The sequence below is a fragment of the Rattus norvegicus genome, chromosome Y, assembly GCF_021556685.1.
Source record: "Rattus norvegicus strain SHRSP/BbbUtx chromosome Y, alternate assembly SHRSP_T2T, whole genome shotgun sequence".
In the NCBI taxonomy this organism is placed as follows: domain Eukaryota; kingdom Metazoa; phylum Chordata; class Mammalia; order Rodentia; family Muridae; genus Rattus; species Rattus norvegicus.
The window spans coordinates 32,851,407-32,866,898 of NC_141555.1; the positions used below are offsets into that span (position 1 = coordinate 32,851,407).

Below are 15,492 nucleotides of genomic sequence, written 5' to 3' on the forward strand. Positions count from 1 at the left end.
ATTATGCCAGAAATCACACTTTATTTAAAATAAAAAGTGAAAAAAAGACAAAGCCACAATTAAAATATTGTTATGTTTGACACTTTGAAACCTCTTCTGGATTGCAGGGTAGAGTCAGGACTTGGTTTTTGGCTGGCAGCACAATTGATAGTCCAGTATTTTGGTGGAGGATTTTCCATCAGAAGCCTTAGCTTTACCACAGAGGCTAGATCCAAGTTAAAAATCATAGTCAGTCAACAGTTTGCCAGATCTTGTGCTCCAAAGAAAGGAGCAGTTCATTTAGTGATGATTTGGTGATGACTCTAATTCATTTCAGAGTCATAGATATTGCCGGCATATAGAAAACCACAAGACCCATTGTCAAACACCAATATTCTCTGCATTGCCCACAGTCACCATAGTAATATCAGTGTTGAGCTCTACAGTATGATTTTTTTTTCTCTTTCCTGTTGTTGCAGCTTATAAACCTTGTTTCTTTGACCCACAGAGAAGTTTCAAATAAAATAATGACAAACTTTTGCATTGAAAGCTATTGGTGACTTGTAGTTGTAGTTAAAAATGAGGACCTCAAGCAATCTTCACTCGGTCCTCTTCTTTTAGGATTGGGTTGATTAGCTATTTCTTTTGCTTTTGGTTTCATTTTGGTGATTTTTTGTTTTATTTTGTTTTCTTTTTCTTTTTGTTCTTTTCTACATGCAGAGATCAAGAGTGGTTAGAAGAATTTCAAGTACAAATTCAGATGGCTGGAAAGAGACCAGTCTTTCTAACAGGTCCACATTGTTTGCTGTACTAGGGATTTTTCTCTTGCCTTTAATGTTGCCCATTTCCACTTTTTGGATCCTTTTATCCTGGCATAATTAATACTACATGTATATTATAATTATTTAAATTTCAACTCTGAATCAAAGTGCTCTATCTCCCTCCCAAAACCAGAGACATGGATTGAGTCTTGTTTGCTATCATTTTGATTCTTAGATCGGGAATCATCCTGCGAACACTGAAGGTCCTGTTCCCAAATTGATTCTGTATAGTTCAATAAAGATGCTCTTGGCCAATCAGTTGTGTGGATTTCTACCAACAGGCTAGTATACACAAGGGTGGAGAAAGGATTTAGGGTGGAGCAAGAGTTACCAGTCATGTGAGATCTAGTATGGAGTGGCCATTGGTGTAGCAGGCAGGATGTTAGAAACACAGTAAGATGAGTGCATATTTGGGGTGCTGAGCTATGACTAATATCAATTGACAAATTGAGTTAGGGCAGATTTAGAGGTGTTGAGAAGGGGGTAAAAAGTACAGCTTGCTATTTGGTAGAGGCTTAAAAATACCTGACAATAGAGCTAAAGCACATCAAAAGTTCCTAAGCATATGTGGCTTTCAAGTGCATTGTAAGGGAACTTGAACAGCTCTGGTAGCTTGGAATTCCTGGAGCTTAAAGTGAGGCAGTAGGAACAACCTTCTGCAGAGTATTATGAGAGCAATCCATGACCATAAGGAGCATGTGCAAAGTCATCTTGACCATGAGAGTTAGACTGTCCCACATGTATCTTTTGATTATAACCATTTCTTCTTTGTGATCTTTTAGTGTTCCATTTGCTTAAAACTATTACTGAAAAGGGTAAAATGATTCTAAAGGCTACTCTTCATTGTCAACTATTCATTGGAGATTAATTAAACCCCAACGATAGAGGGAATATGTGAAGAATTTCTGCATAACATAAGGTCAATGTCAAATGAACTTCTTATATGTATCTTTGTGGTAGGATGTTTCAACTTTAACCTAGATCTTTATCAAGAAATATTCTTTCTATTATTTTTTCAGGCATCTGCAGATACATCCTTTTGAGGAATGAATTCTTCTTACTGGAGACTATAGAGGGGACCTGCATTTCAGTGATAATTAAACGTCACTTCAAGACATCAAAGCAAAATATCAAAGTGAGAATGGAATAAATTTATTAAGACAGTGTTTTGCAAACAACTTCTTTCACAAACATCTTTGGCAGGAGAATTCTGAAATTTTGCATTTCCTATTTGACTTTGCTGGTACTCTGACAGAATCAACTCTCAATTGTTTGGGACTTTACGGGGAATTAAACACTACAAACAGAGATGAATGCATCATATGCTCTGCCGTCTGTGTTAATATGGCTTCAGTGAAGAACAACTATGCTACAGCTATTCTTCTGTTTTTTCAAATATTATCCTCATACAAAGTGTGGAATCTAAGGGTTGCTGGATGGATAGGTCGAGAACACTGGCTGAGAGCTACAAATGCAGAAGTGGGATGGTACATGCTTGGGGCGTAAAAAGCCTGTGTGTAGATCATAAACAACTTCAAAATATTCATTGCTTTAATAATTACTTGGAAGTGGACTTCTGTAAAATGACTTCAGCAGACCAGCATGGTAGAGAAACAGTAACTGATTCCCTGGAGATTTAAATGCACTGGATTGTGAAACATGGACTTAGAGGTAGAGACAAGTCAGTGAATAAGACTGGATTATCAAACCTCTGTTGTCTCTTAAGTTTCCCTGCCCCACGGTTTGAGGCCTACAGCAACAGATTTTTTGGAATGAGGAACAGAATGAAAGCCAATTTGTTGAAAATCCCAGTCATAAGAAAATACTGACATCATCTGTGACAAACATAAAGTCTCAGCATGGCTTCAGCATGTCTGAATGTCTGCTGTCAGCATGGGCTTTTACTGCCATCCCTTTAATAAATGCAGAGCTCCAATCTGCTTCAGCCACATCATCATCTCTTCATTCTGTTGCAGGTAGATTAGATCACTGTGTCTGCCTATGCAGTCTTTCTCTACATATAAGGACCCAAGGAACAATTCTCACTCCAGGGAGCTGTTGAAAGTAATCTTGAATTGCATTGGTGTTGTTAGTAGATGTAATGTCTTCAAATCCCAGAAGACCATGTTTGCAAAGGAGTTGATTGAGGAAGTCTTGGGTATTTCAGTATTAGGGGCAGGTTGGATCGATGAACAGGACCGCCTTCCCAGACTAGATCTTGCAGTTCACATACACGTGAGCCATGCTGACAGGGTGCAGCTTCCAAGAAAAGAATGTTCAGTTGAAGATATTGGTCTGTTTGAGAATGGCAATGTATTTTCCAATGTATTCTAAACCATGCATTCTATTTGAATCCCCGTAGAAAACATGGAAGAAAGAAGCCTTTACTTTTTCATTTTTGCACTCACAGTGATACCAAATCCTCATAGACATTAGAACCTGCATACTGAATATTTATCCATATGTCAATGACCAGATAAGACATCTTGCCTTTTGGACTAATAAACTAATGGATTCTAGGACTTTAAAAATAGTCAGTCATTGTTAAATTATGTGTTCCATAGTCTGTGATCATTGTGACTAGTCCAATTTCTCTGTACAGAGAGATTCATCCTTTACTGTCTGTTGGGGAACACCAACTACTACACCAGATATCTAGAGAAGACCTTTTATGGCATTTTGTCTCTAGTAAGAGTTTCAGGTCAGTTACAAATTTCCAATGGCCACATTACCTTAGTCGGATTTTCATATGATGCTTTGATACAGTCCTTCTTTTTTTCTATAGTTCTTGGCAACATAATTAAAATAGCAATTCTAACCTATTAAAGAAATGCACAGTAATCAATTTGCATGAATGCAGCAGAGAGGATTATAGGATAAACAAGAATTGGAAAGCAAGATATCCTTCCTTCCTAGGACCAAGACCAGGAAATCTTAACTACATAAAAATCTGAGACAAGTTGTCTGAAGTTTGTTCTTTTCTTCAATCATGGGGATCCTAGTGAAGGAGCTCAAGTCTGAAGAGTTGGCAAAAATTACCCTCATTGCTGATCCAGGTCAACTGCTGAATACCTCATTCATGGACCTGAAGAAACTCTGTATCCATCCTTCTATAATGTGTATATATCAATGTATCATTCATAGAATGGACACTTTACTGTTGGTTTGAAAGCAACAATTTGTCCCTGGAGAGACACAGATTTCTTCTTTCGCACATTATTTGACAGGCTGATGGTGGGTCTCATAAGTTCATTCCGGGATTTGCTTTACAATAATCATTCAGTTATCTGGAAGAAACACTTTTTAATGTAGTGAGATCTACTAGAACAATATCAACCATCATCTTCCATTCCCAGTTTAATGCTGAATCATTCTCCACTAATTGTCTGTGGTCTCTGATGACAGCAGCATCTCCACAGACTAGTCTGAATATTGCTCTTAGCACTGCATTTAGGATACATCAATGTGATTTACTTACCACTTTCATTCCCAGGAGAGTTTTTCAATTCATTTCATCTGCTGCGTCTAATCTACATTGTCAGCCAGGATGAGTTTTGAGAGTTTTTCTAAAAAAATAAAGAAAAAATGGAAGAAATGAAAGAAAGGAATCCGGCAAGTATATCTCACCAATTGACTCAGAAATCTAAAGTGTTAGTCAGTGGAAATACTAGTGGAAAGTCTGAGATCATGAAGTCTCAACTAGAAGCACTTCTCTCTCCAAGATATTAGTGTAAGAGAGAAACTGCACTATTGGTATCCAAAGCATGGAGAAGTTTACTCTGAGCAGAGGACACAATACTTGCCTTTTATTTCTTACTTAGGGCCTTTTTATAATTGACAAAAAGAATAAATGCAATGAGCTCTCAGTAAAACATCTGTTACCTTCAAAATTCTTGGCATTTGGAATAAAGAAATGAATGATATAAAAACTCTGACTTCCAGGAGCCATAAGAACTGCGAAGTCCAGATGTTTCTGAGAGGCTCGCAGCTCTAGATTCCCATATGCAGAAGGCTCAGAACAAGTCTATCTCTTCAGTGATCCAACTCAACTCCTACAAGGACTCACTGAGCTTTCCGAAGTACCATGTATTTCATCCTTTTTTTATAACAAGACAGAAGACCACCTTCCTTCTTCCCATCTCTGATCTCATCATCCTCTTCCTTCTCACTCCACAATGACTGTTTACTCTCGATTAGAGTTAAATTAGTAAACACTAGAGATACTGAAGGGATATCTGAAGGGAGTTGCAGTCACGACAACACTTGTGACATCACAGAAGAAGCTAGTCCTCTCCAGGTTTCAATAGATGTTTCAGGGAGGGCCTACTGTTTATGTCATTGTGATGTGCCATGGCTTACCTGTTAAACATCTTTCCTTACATTGACCAGATTCAAGGGTGCCCATTCCACGTATGTCTCATGTGACACAGTAGAAACCTTTATGTACTCCATCTCTCTAAAGCTAGAGACTTCTCCTTGCTTTATTAGCAGTTACAAACTTGGGATGGAGAAAGGTAGTCAGTGGCTTGGCATGGGTAGAAAAGATTTTGGAACATCTAGTGTAGAAGATTCTTCTAGATAATATTATTTTTCTCAGGTTCATTCCTGAGATATAGAGTTCAATTTTCTTGGTTATCTATGTATCACAAAGGCCAGTATTTTCCCTACAGACCTTTAATTAAATGAATATTGTATATCACTTTCTTATTGTACTTTCCTTGACAGGGGACTTCATAAATATTCCTGAATGTGTACTGAAAAATTCTTTTTTCCTATTCCATTATCTGCAACAAAGTGATTTTGGCAACAAAGTGTGCCCAGCTATAGAGTGAGCATAACAGTGTGAGTACTGTGTACTCACTTCAATTAATAAACTCCTAAAAGCTTCTTTTATGTAAAAATTACCAGGCATCAGAAAAGCAAAGGGCAACATGGACTACAGAATTCGGTTCTCTAGTCCCATTTGATATCAAACCTGCACTACCTATCTTCCTGTGTTCCCATGGCCAGAATTAAGGGTTTTGGATGTTTTATCATTATTCGTCCTTAAGTAGCAACCTTAGATACAGGAGGATAGGCAGGGAGAAGAATGACATGTTTATCAGTCAAACCTCAAACTCAATATGTTCATAATACAGGAGGGAGTCTATTTGACATTGTCATTTCTGAATTCTACATTCTTGACCTAGTTTGGCAGATTCTATGTTAATATTCCACTGAACCACCTAGCTGTAGGAGCCACCAAAAGTGTGTATATATATATATACACACAAACACACACATCTGGCACCAAAATGATATAAAATTGATGAACCTAAGAACTGCAATCGGCCAGGAATCATATATAGACATTTCCTGAGAGACACTGCTAGAGTATGTGAAATACAGAGGTAAATGATAGTGGCAAACCCATGAACTGAAAATGGACTTCTTGTTGGTAAATGTTGAGAAAGGATTACAAGATCTGAATGGGGCTTTAATCCCCACAAGGACAATGCCAATACACGAAACCATTCTGGTACTAAATCAATATTCAAAGACTGCTCATGGGCAGACCAATGTCTCCAACTGCAAATGTAGCAGAAGATGGCCTTCGTGACACCAATGAAAAAAGAGGCCCTTGGTCCTCCCTAGATTTGATTCCCAGTTCAATGGACTGTCAAGAGGCAGTAAGGGGGGTTATTGAAAAAGGGGAGGGGGGCAGGTTAGGGCTCTTATGGACAGGAAACTGAGAAAGGAAATTACATTTGAAATGTAAATATAGAAGTATCCAATTAGAAACGCAATAAAAATTCCTAAAGAAATGATAGAGTTAAAAGAAAAGAAAAATGTCAATGAATCACACATATTGACACAGAAATCTAAAGGGTAACTGTCAGGGAATGGTAATCAGAGAAATACTAGTGGAAAGACTGAGATGATGATGTCTGAACTAGATGCACATCTCTGTCCCAGATATCTGTGTCAGAAACAAAGTGCACTATAGGAATCCAAATCAAGGAGGAGTTTACCTTGAGATGACATGACGATACAATACTTGTTGTCCCTCCTTCCTCAGGACTATTTTTCCTGGGGAAAAAGAATGAAAGCCATTAGCTCTCAGAAAAACAACTGTAAACTTCCGAATACCTGACTTTTGGAATAAAGAAATTAATGATAAACAACCTCTGACTTCCAGGAACCATAACAAGCAATGAAATCCAGATGCTACCGAGAGGCTCCCACCTCCTGATTCCCATATGGGGAAGGCTCAGATCAAGGCTATGTGTTCAGTGAACCCTCACAACCCCTACACAGCACTCCTTGTGCTTTCCCATGTACCACATATTTCTTTCTTTTTTAAACTAAAACTTCATAGGCCAACTTCCTTCTCCCCATCTCTGATATCTACATCTTCTTTGATCTTCCTCACAAATAGCTGTTTACACTGAAATAAAGGCCAATTAATAAACCCTAGAGGTACTGAATGAATGTCTGAGAGGCAGTTGCAGTCTGGAAAACACTGTGACATCACAGGAGAAGCTAGGGATCTCCAGTATACAAGAGATTTTTCAGGGCCAGCCTAATGATGATGTCACTGAGAACTGCCATGGCCTACCTGCTAAAGAGCTTTCTTTATATTGACCAGATTCTAAGGTGACCTTTCCAGGTGTGTCTCCTTTGACACAGTGGACACATTTATGTAGAACATCACTCTAAAGCTAGACAGTTCTCTTTGCTTTATTAGTGGTTACATGCTCTAAATGGAGAAAGTTATTACGGGTTTCGCATATGTAGAAAAGATCTAGGAACATGGGATGTAGGACAATCTTCTGGATTATAATTTTATTCCCAGTTCCATTCCTGTGACAAACAGTTCAATTTCCTAAGTTCTATCTGTTTCCCAAAGGCCATTGTTTCCCTACAGATATTTAATTGAGTGGATTTTGTATTTCATTTTCTAATTGTTCATTCCTTGATAGGGCACATTATAGATATTCCTGAATATGTACTCAAAAATTCTGTTTTGCAATTCTAGTTTTTTGCAATGATTTTCGCAACAAAGCTGCTCAAGCTAAAGAGTGAATGTAATAGTGTAAATATTGTGTTCCTACTTCAAGTGATAAACTCCCAAATTTTTATTTTATGCAAAAATTACCTGACATCAGTAAATCAAAGGACAGCATGGACTCTAGCATGCGGTTCTGTAGTCCCATTAGGTATCATTTCTGGAATATCTACCTTCCTGTGTTCCAAGGGTGAGACTTCAGGCTTCTGGATATTTTACCATGATTCTTTATTCAGGCCATACAAAAGATACAGGATGATGGGAAGGGAGAGGAATGCCTTGAGGCCCAGTAAAAGCTCAACTTCGATAGGCGCATAAGAACAGGAGGGAGTATATTTGGTATTGGCATTTGTGGATTCTCCATTCTTGACCTAGGACCTCAGAATCCATGTTAAAATTTCAACTAACTTCATAGATGTATAAGTCATCAAATATATGTACATATATATAAAAATAGATATAGATAAATAGATATAGATATATAGAGATAGAGAAGAGATAGAGCTAGAAACAGAGGCAGAGATAGATAGATAAATATATGCATAGATAGATAGATAGATAGATAGATAGATAGATAGATAGATAGATAGATAGATAGATAGATGGATGGATAGATGGATAGATAGATAAATAGATCAGACACCAAAACTAGATACGATTCAGATTAATAAAGCTAAGAAGTGCATGCTGCCAGTAACAGGTTATAGATCTTCCCTGAGAGACACAATTAGAGCATGTCAGTTACCGAATTGAATGCTAGTGGCAAACCAGAGAATTGTAAAGGGACCTCTTGTTGATAAATTTTCAGAAAAGATTACAAGAGCTGAAGAGGCTATCAACCCCATCAGAACAATGAACAAGAACTTTCTGGTACTATACAGATAATCAAAGACTGTACATGGACAGACCTATTGCTCCAACTGCATATGTAGCAGAGGATGGCATTGGTGGACACCAAAGGAAAGAGAGGACCTTGGTCCTCCCTAGGTTTGACTCCCAGTTCAAGGATATGTCAAGGGAGAGTAAGGGTGGTTTAAATGTCAAGGAATGGAAACATTTAGGTCTCTTATGGAGAGGAAACTGGGAAAGGAAATAACATTTAAATGTAGATATAGAAATATCCAAAAAATATTAAAATTAGCTTAAATTAAAAAAAATTATGAAAGAGATAAAAGTAAATAAAACTGCAAGGTAATCAGACATATTGATTCAGAAATCTAGAGGGACACTCTTAGGGAATGGTAGTCAGCATAACAGTAGTGGAAAGACTGATATGATTAAGTCTGAACTAGAAGCATTTCTCCCTCCCAGATATCAGTGTCAGACACAAACTACAGTGTAGAAATCATGTACACGAAGGAGTTTACTCTGAGCTGAGATACAATACTTGTCTTTCCCTTCCTCCTCAGGACTTTTTCCTTCTGGAAGAAAAAATAGAAGCCATGTGCTCTCAAAAAAAAAAAAAAAAAAAAAAAAAAAAAGCTGTGCCCATCCCAACACCTGACTTTTGGAATAATGAAATTAATGATAAAAAAAAACCTCTGACTTTCAGGAACCATAACAAGCAAGGAAATCCAGTTGCTACTAAGAGGCTCCCACTTCCTGAATCCCATATGTGGAAGGCTCATGTGTTCAGTGAACCCTCAAAAACCCTACACGGCACTCACTGCACTTTCCCATGTACCACATATTTTTTTCATTTTTTTCAAACTAAAACAGAGAGCCAACTTTCTTCTACTCATTTTTGTTATATACATCCTCTTTGTTCTCTTTCCCAAATGGCTGTTTGCACTGAAATAGAGGCCACTTAGTAATCCCTAGAGGTACTGCAGGAATATATGTGATGCAGTTTTTTGTGACAATACAAAATTAGGGCTCTCCAGGGTACAAGAAATTTTTCAGGGAGGGTCAAATGATGATGTCAGTGAGAACTGCCATGGCCTACCTCCTAAATAGCTTTCCTTACATTGACCAGATTCGAGTTTGCCTTTTCCAGGAATGTCTACTGTGACACATTGGTAACATTTATGTACTACATCTCTCTACAGCTGGAAACTTCTCTTTGCTTCATCAATGGTTACAGGCTCTACATGGAGAAACTCAGTTAGGGGCTTGTATTGAGTAGAAAAGATCTAGGAACATGGGATGTAGGAGATTCTTTTGGATAATAATTCTATTCCCAGTTCCATTCCTCTGACAAACAGATCAATTTCCTATTTTTTCCCTGTTTCCCACATGCCATTTTTTCTTTACAGATGTTTAATTAAGTGAATATTGTATTTCATTTTCTAATTGTTCATTCCTTGAAAGGGGTCTTTATAGATATTCCTGAATGTGTACTCAAGTATTCTGTTTTCAAATTCCAGTTTTTTGGCAATGATTTTGTCAACAAACGTGGCTAAGCTATGAAGTGAATTTAACAGTGTAAATATTGTGTACCTACTTAAAATGATAAACTCCCAAATTTTTATTTTATGCAAAGAAATAACTGCCTGAGTAAATCAAAGGACAGCGTGGACTATGTAGTCCCATTAGATATGATCTCTGTAATATCAACCTTGTCGTGTTCCAAGGGTGAGATTTCAGGGTTTTGGATGTTTTAAAATGATTCTTTCTTCACGCCAAAGATAAGATACAGGAGGATTGACAGGGAGGGAAGAACTAGAGGTCCAATGAAACCTCAACTTCATTAGGGTCATAAGAATAGGAGCGAGTCTATTTGGCATTGCCGTTTGTGGATTCTACCTTCTTGACATACCTGCTCAGAATCCATGTTAAAATTGCACGTAATCTCATAGTTGTAGGAACCACCGATATATATATATATATATATATATATATATATATATATATATATATATATATAATCAGCCACCAAAAATAGATAACTAGATAAGATTGATGAACCTAAGAAGCACATTCTGTCAGGAACCAGATATAGATCTTCCCTAAGTGACACAAAAAGAGCATGTCAAATACAGAAGTGAATGTGTTGTTGCAAAAATATAAAAATAAAAAAGTTGTCTTATATCCCGCTATCTCGGGCACTGTAGTTTCCCAAGTCTCTGCTAGATATCTTGGTTGAATACATCACCACTCCTCAGCTGCCCAGTGTCTCTTATTGCCACACATGTTTTTACACTCAAAACCTCACATGAAAGAACACACAACACAATAATCTTTGACCCAATTGATAAGATATAGTAGCCCACATAAGCATACAAAGCCTGGTACGATCCATACCTTAGGGACAATAATAACAACCAGTAAATACACAGAGCAGTATCTTAAATTCACCTGCCATGGCTTCTCACCCTCTCCTCTTCCTGTCTCTCCTTTTTCCTCTAGTCTCTTCTACTTCCTTCAAACTTCATTCCTGCCCATACTTCCTTCTCTTCCAATGATAGGCCTGCTTCTATCCTGTACCTGCCCCTCACCTGTACTTCACAAATTTAATGTGAAAGCTGTTCTGTAGAATTCACCTGAGTTCTGAGTACAGGACAAGGCAGCTGTCCTTGGAGCAGTGGATTAGCATCAAAATACAGATAACTTTAGTGTAAACAACGTTTCCCCCTTTTTGTCCAGTTAAACAGACTTTTCATTTATATATATCAATTGAGTAAGTTTATTACTATTCTACAATTTATAAAGCATTTGATATACTCAAAACCCAGTATGTCACTATATCAGTTAGAAAGAGCATTTAGTTCTTCATTCCAGCTTCAGAAAGGCTTAAAAATCTATATTATGTCTTGGCTAGCTTGTATACTATCTGATAACTATCCAGTAAAATATGTATATTCAGAGTTATACAGCCTGATAAGCAATGAGGCTATAGTCAGTCTCCTACCCCGTCAGAAATCTGAGAGTGACCAAATATCTATACACATAGGATGTCTTAGAGGGCTTCTAGAACTGAGAGGTTGTAGAGACAAATCTCCAATAGCACAATCCCCTGTTAGCAACATGTGAGCTTAAGTCTTCAGCCTTCTGACACAAGATCAACTGACAGCCTATTGAAAGGCAGACTTGGAAGGGCTGATTACCCTGTATTGGCAGGGTTTATCCCTCAAATCCTCTGCATAATTTGTCCTTTTCTGGATAGTATTAATCTGCATATGAAACAGGCATTTTTTTCCAGTGACTGCCTAGCCACAAAGTATTGCCTCATTTGGAGGTAGAGATGTTCAAATTCTTCATTAAATATGCCAAAGAGGAACAGTTAGGAGAAGATAGGACTCAACAAAAGATACATAATAACTTTAAATCTCAAATTTTGTGGATTTCTTACATTTTTGAAAAGCATCTATCTATCTAAGACAATCTGGACTGTTGTCTTTATATCTTAATTTTTTCTTGATAGTACTCTTACAAAGTCAGATGCATGACTTTAATATTTCAATCTTAACTCACAGGTTTAATCAACTCAGAAGTGTGTAATGACAAAAATAATAGAACTGGCTCTTGTAATTTTAATTTTTTTTCCAATTATTTCTATACACAAACAAAGATAAGATTAAGCTTAGTTACCAAACACGATTATGACTGTATAACTAAATCTAGCTTATTCCTCCCTGCTAAATTTCAACCAATTTTCAATTCTTTATAAAAACATCTTTAGAATAACCACTTCCAGCCCCACCCCACAAATTCCAGGTAATTGAGACAACGGATCCACCAGAACTTCTTCAAGTTGTACATGGGCGTTGAGATATCCTTAGGTGTAGGGGGTAGGAAAAATGAAACAAATGCGATAGCCGGTATGTCCTGACTGGACCCAGCTGAAATTCACTGAAACCAGGATTCCAAGTAGGTACACTCTACAAAATACAACTCTCAGGAAAAAGGTTAAGAATCGATATATCTTTTGTTTGATTCTCATGAATATATATTTGATAGCCGTCTACTGATATCAAACCTGATCAGTATGACTCTGTGAGGTTTCCAGAATCCTAATCACAATTTTTAAAAACACAAGGACAAAATCTTTCTTCCAAAATACTCTGTTTCTTAATCTGAAACCAGAGAAGCTTGTATCTTGCACTCTCTCCCAGAGTAATAATATAAGCATAAAACTCAAAGTCGCACCCATCCTGAAGATTAAACAATTTTTAAAAAAGGAATTCAAGTATAAAATGAGCCTGATATAACTCAGTACTTGGTGATATCAGGAAATAAACCCAAAGTTCCCATGGAGCCCATGTTAAGAGAATTTGAACTTGCTATTGTCGTAAATATCAAAAGTAACCACAAATCATCGCTAAGCGTCATCAACGAGCCATATAGTGGGATAATTCATAAAACTAATCGAATACCTTCTATCAATTCTAATATCAATAAGAAAACTTCAAACCAGGACTTTTGCCCAAAATAGCTCAGTCTGTTAAGCTCTCTACCTGAAGCCACAGATTTTTCTTTATCGTTAATAACTTCTACAATATATGTCTGCATTCACTTTCCCTGTTGTTACAGACATTTCATCAAAACTCTCTACTTGGTAGTGCCTAATTTTTCCCTAAGTCTGAGCAGTAGATGAAAATCCCCACCTGATTCAGGTAATCTCTCTACTCTCTTCTTTCTTAAATAAAACTTAATCACTTGTTAATAATACCTTAATAGAAGAAGTATCTTGTGTAACTAGGATTTCCACACAAAATTCCCCTGTGGAGCCTATGTTAAAAAGAAAATGTGTATCCTGAAAGACTTACTAAACAACTCTCATTAAAAAGCAGCTTTAATCTCTTAACTCTCTGAACTGCCATTACTTATCACACAGCAGGGGACCAACAGCCTGTCAGCCCTTGCTGCTTCCCCATTTTTGTTTTATATTCTGCTCTTAAGTTATCAAGAATTAATATGGCACAGGTGTCCTCTTACTTAGAAAATAAAAAGGTTCTCTCAACTTTTTGATGACTAGTGGATTCTTGCCCATCACCTTGTTTTGCCATCTGTTGCTGTAAAAAAAAAAAAGAAAACTTGTCTTTTACCATGCTATCACTAGCACCGTAGTGTCCTAATATAATAGGTAGATATCTTGGTGAAAACACATCCCTACTCCCTGTCAGCCCAGTGTCCCTTGCCGCCACACACTTTCCTATACTCAATCCCTCACATAGAAAACACACATCACAAAAATTTTGACCCAATTGCTAAGATATAATTGCGCACTCAAATATACAAAGCCCTTTACCATCCATCCCTTAGGAACATTAATAATAACCTGTAAATACACAGACCATAATTGTAACCTCACCTGCCATGACTTCTCACCCTCTCCTCTTCCTATCTCCCCTTTTTCCTCCAGTCTCCTCCACTTTCTTCAAACATCTCTCTCACCCATTCTTCCTTCTCCTCCAATGACCTCCTTCTTTACATGGTAAAGAAAAGTTCTTTACATAGTACAAGTAAAGAAAACAAATTACTCCCAAAGCATCCTTCTATCATGTACCTGCCCCACACCTGTACTTTTCAAATTCAATAGGGAGGTGATTTTGGTGAAGTCACCTGAGTTCTGAGTACATGAGTAGGCAGCTGTCCTTGGGGCAGTGGAATTAGCATCAAAATACAGATAACTTCAGGGCAAACCACAGCAAATAGCTTTGATATCCTAGTGAAATCTTTCAAGCCAAGTAAAACTGCAAATGTGATAATGTTCTAGTTTCTTCTCATGCTTGATGCTGAAAAGAGTGATAGTGTATGAGAAGAAATATTACATAGTACACATAAAATAAACAAATTACTCCCAAGGCCAACAAGGCTCATAAGTAAGCAATTTGTTATAGAGTAACAAAGAGTAAGCAAAGTAGTTTTCTCATTCGGTTTCCCTTCACTGTAGGCAGCATTTTGAATTTACAGAGAAATGGTTGATATTGTATCATTTATCTTTAAAAGAACTCTAATAAGAATCTTTTAAAAAGCACAAATCTAAATATGTGTATAAAAATGTCATATCTACTTTAAATGATCAGAATGCACACCTGTGATTGTCAATCCTTATTAAATCCTATCAGGAACTGAGGCTAAACCTGGGACAGAAATCAGTCCTCAACATCCAGCATGTGTGACAGTCACACCATTAGCCTGTGCCACCATTGTTCTTGATCCCTGGCCTTAAAAAGTCCCAGCCTTCCAAACCTCAAATTGTTCCCTAATTTTTTTTTACATCAGAGGCAGTAGTTAAAACATGTTAGCCAGCCTAACAAACAATTTTATTTTTCCAAATGCTTTTTAAGGGTGCTGGTCGTCACTAATTATTCTACATTTCCTTTGGTGATGGTGGAAGCATTGGTCTTCCGCAGAGGAAATTCCTAAAAGACCTCGACCACTATTATTGCAAATGCCAATGATGTTGCTCCCTGAGTGGTGGTAAGCTCCAGGAGGATTTTTTTGTACTTCTTAGAATTAGAGAGATATGAGGGGAACAACCGAGCGAAATGCTGCATGAAGTTCTCAGTACAGTTGGTCCTTGGGGCTATGACTCACCAAAGAGCAATGAGGCTGTTCTAAAGAGTGGGCCATACCCCAGGATTTTTAAAATGTTGTGCCATTCCTCCTTCACAGCACTTGGCAATACTCCATGTCAGAACCAAATTTGAACCATGCTTTTACCCTGGATAGAATTTCAAATACTATACTGAATAGGGA

At 37.4% G+C, this 15,492-nt stretch overlaps 1 long non-coding RNA gene across 1 annotated transcript in view; it reads right to left on the reverse strand.

The window, feature by feature from the left end:
* Window positions 1-4,279: 4,279 nt before the first annotated feature.
* LOC134484364 (uncharacterized) overlaps window positions 4,280-15,492 on the reverse strand; it is a 37,295-nt gene continuing 26,082 nt past the window's right edge. Inside the window, exons 2-3 of the long non-coding RNA XR_015647306.1 lie at window positions 6,812-6,869; window positions 4,280-4,366 (exon numbers count right to left, since the gene is read on the reverse strand). This is a non-coding gene — a long non-coding RNA (uncharacterized LOC134484364). The remainder of the gene's footprint in view (window positions 4,367-6,811; window positions 6,870-15,492) is intronic.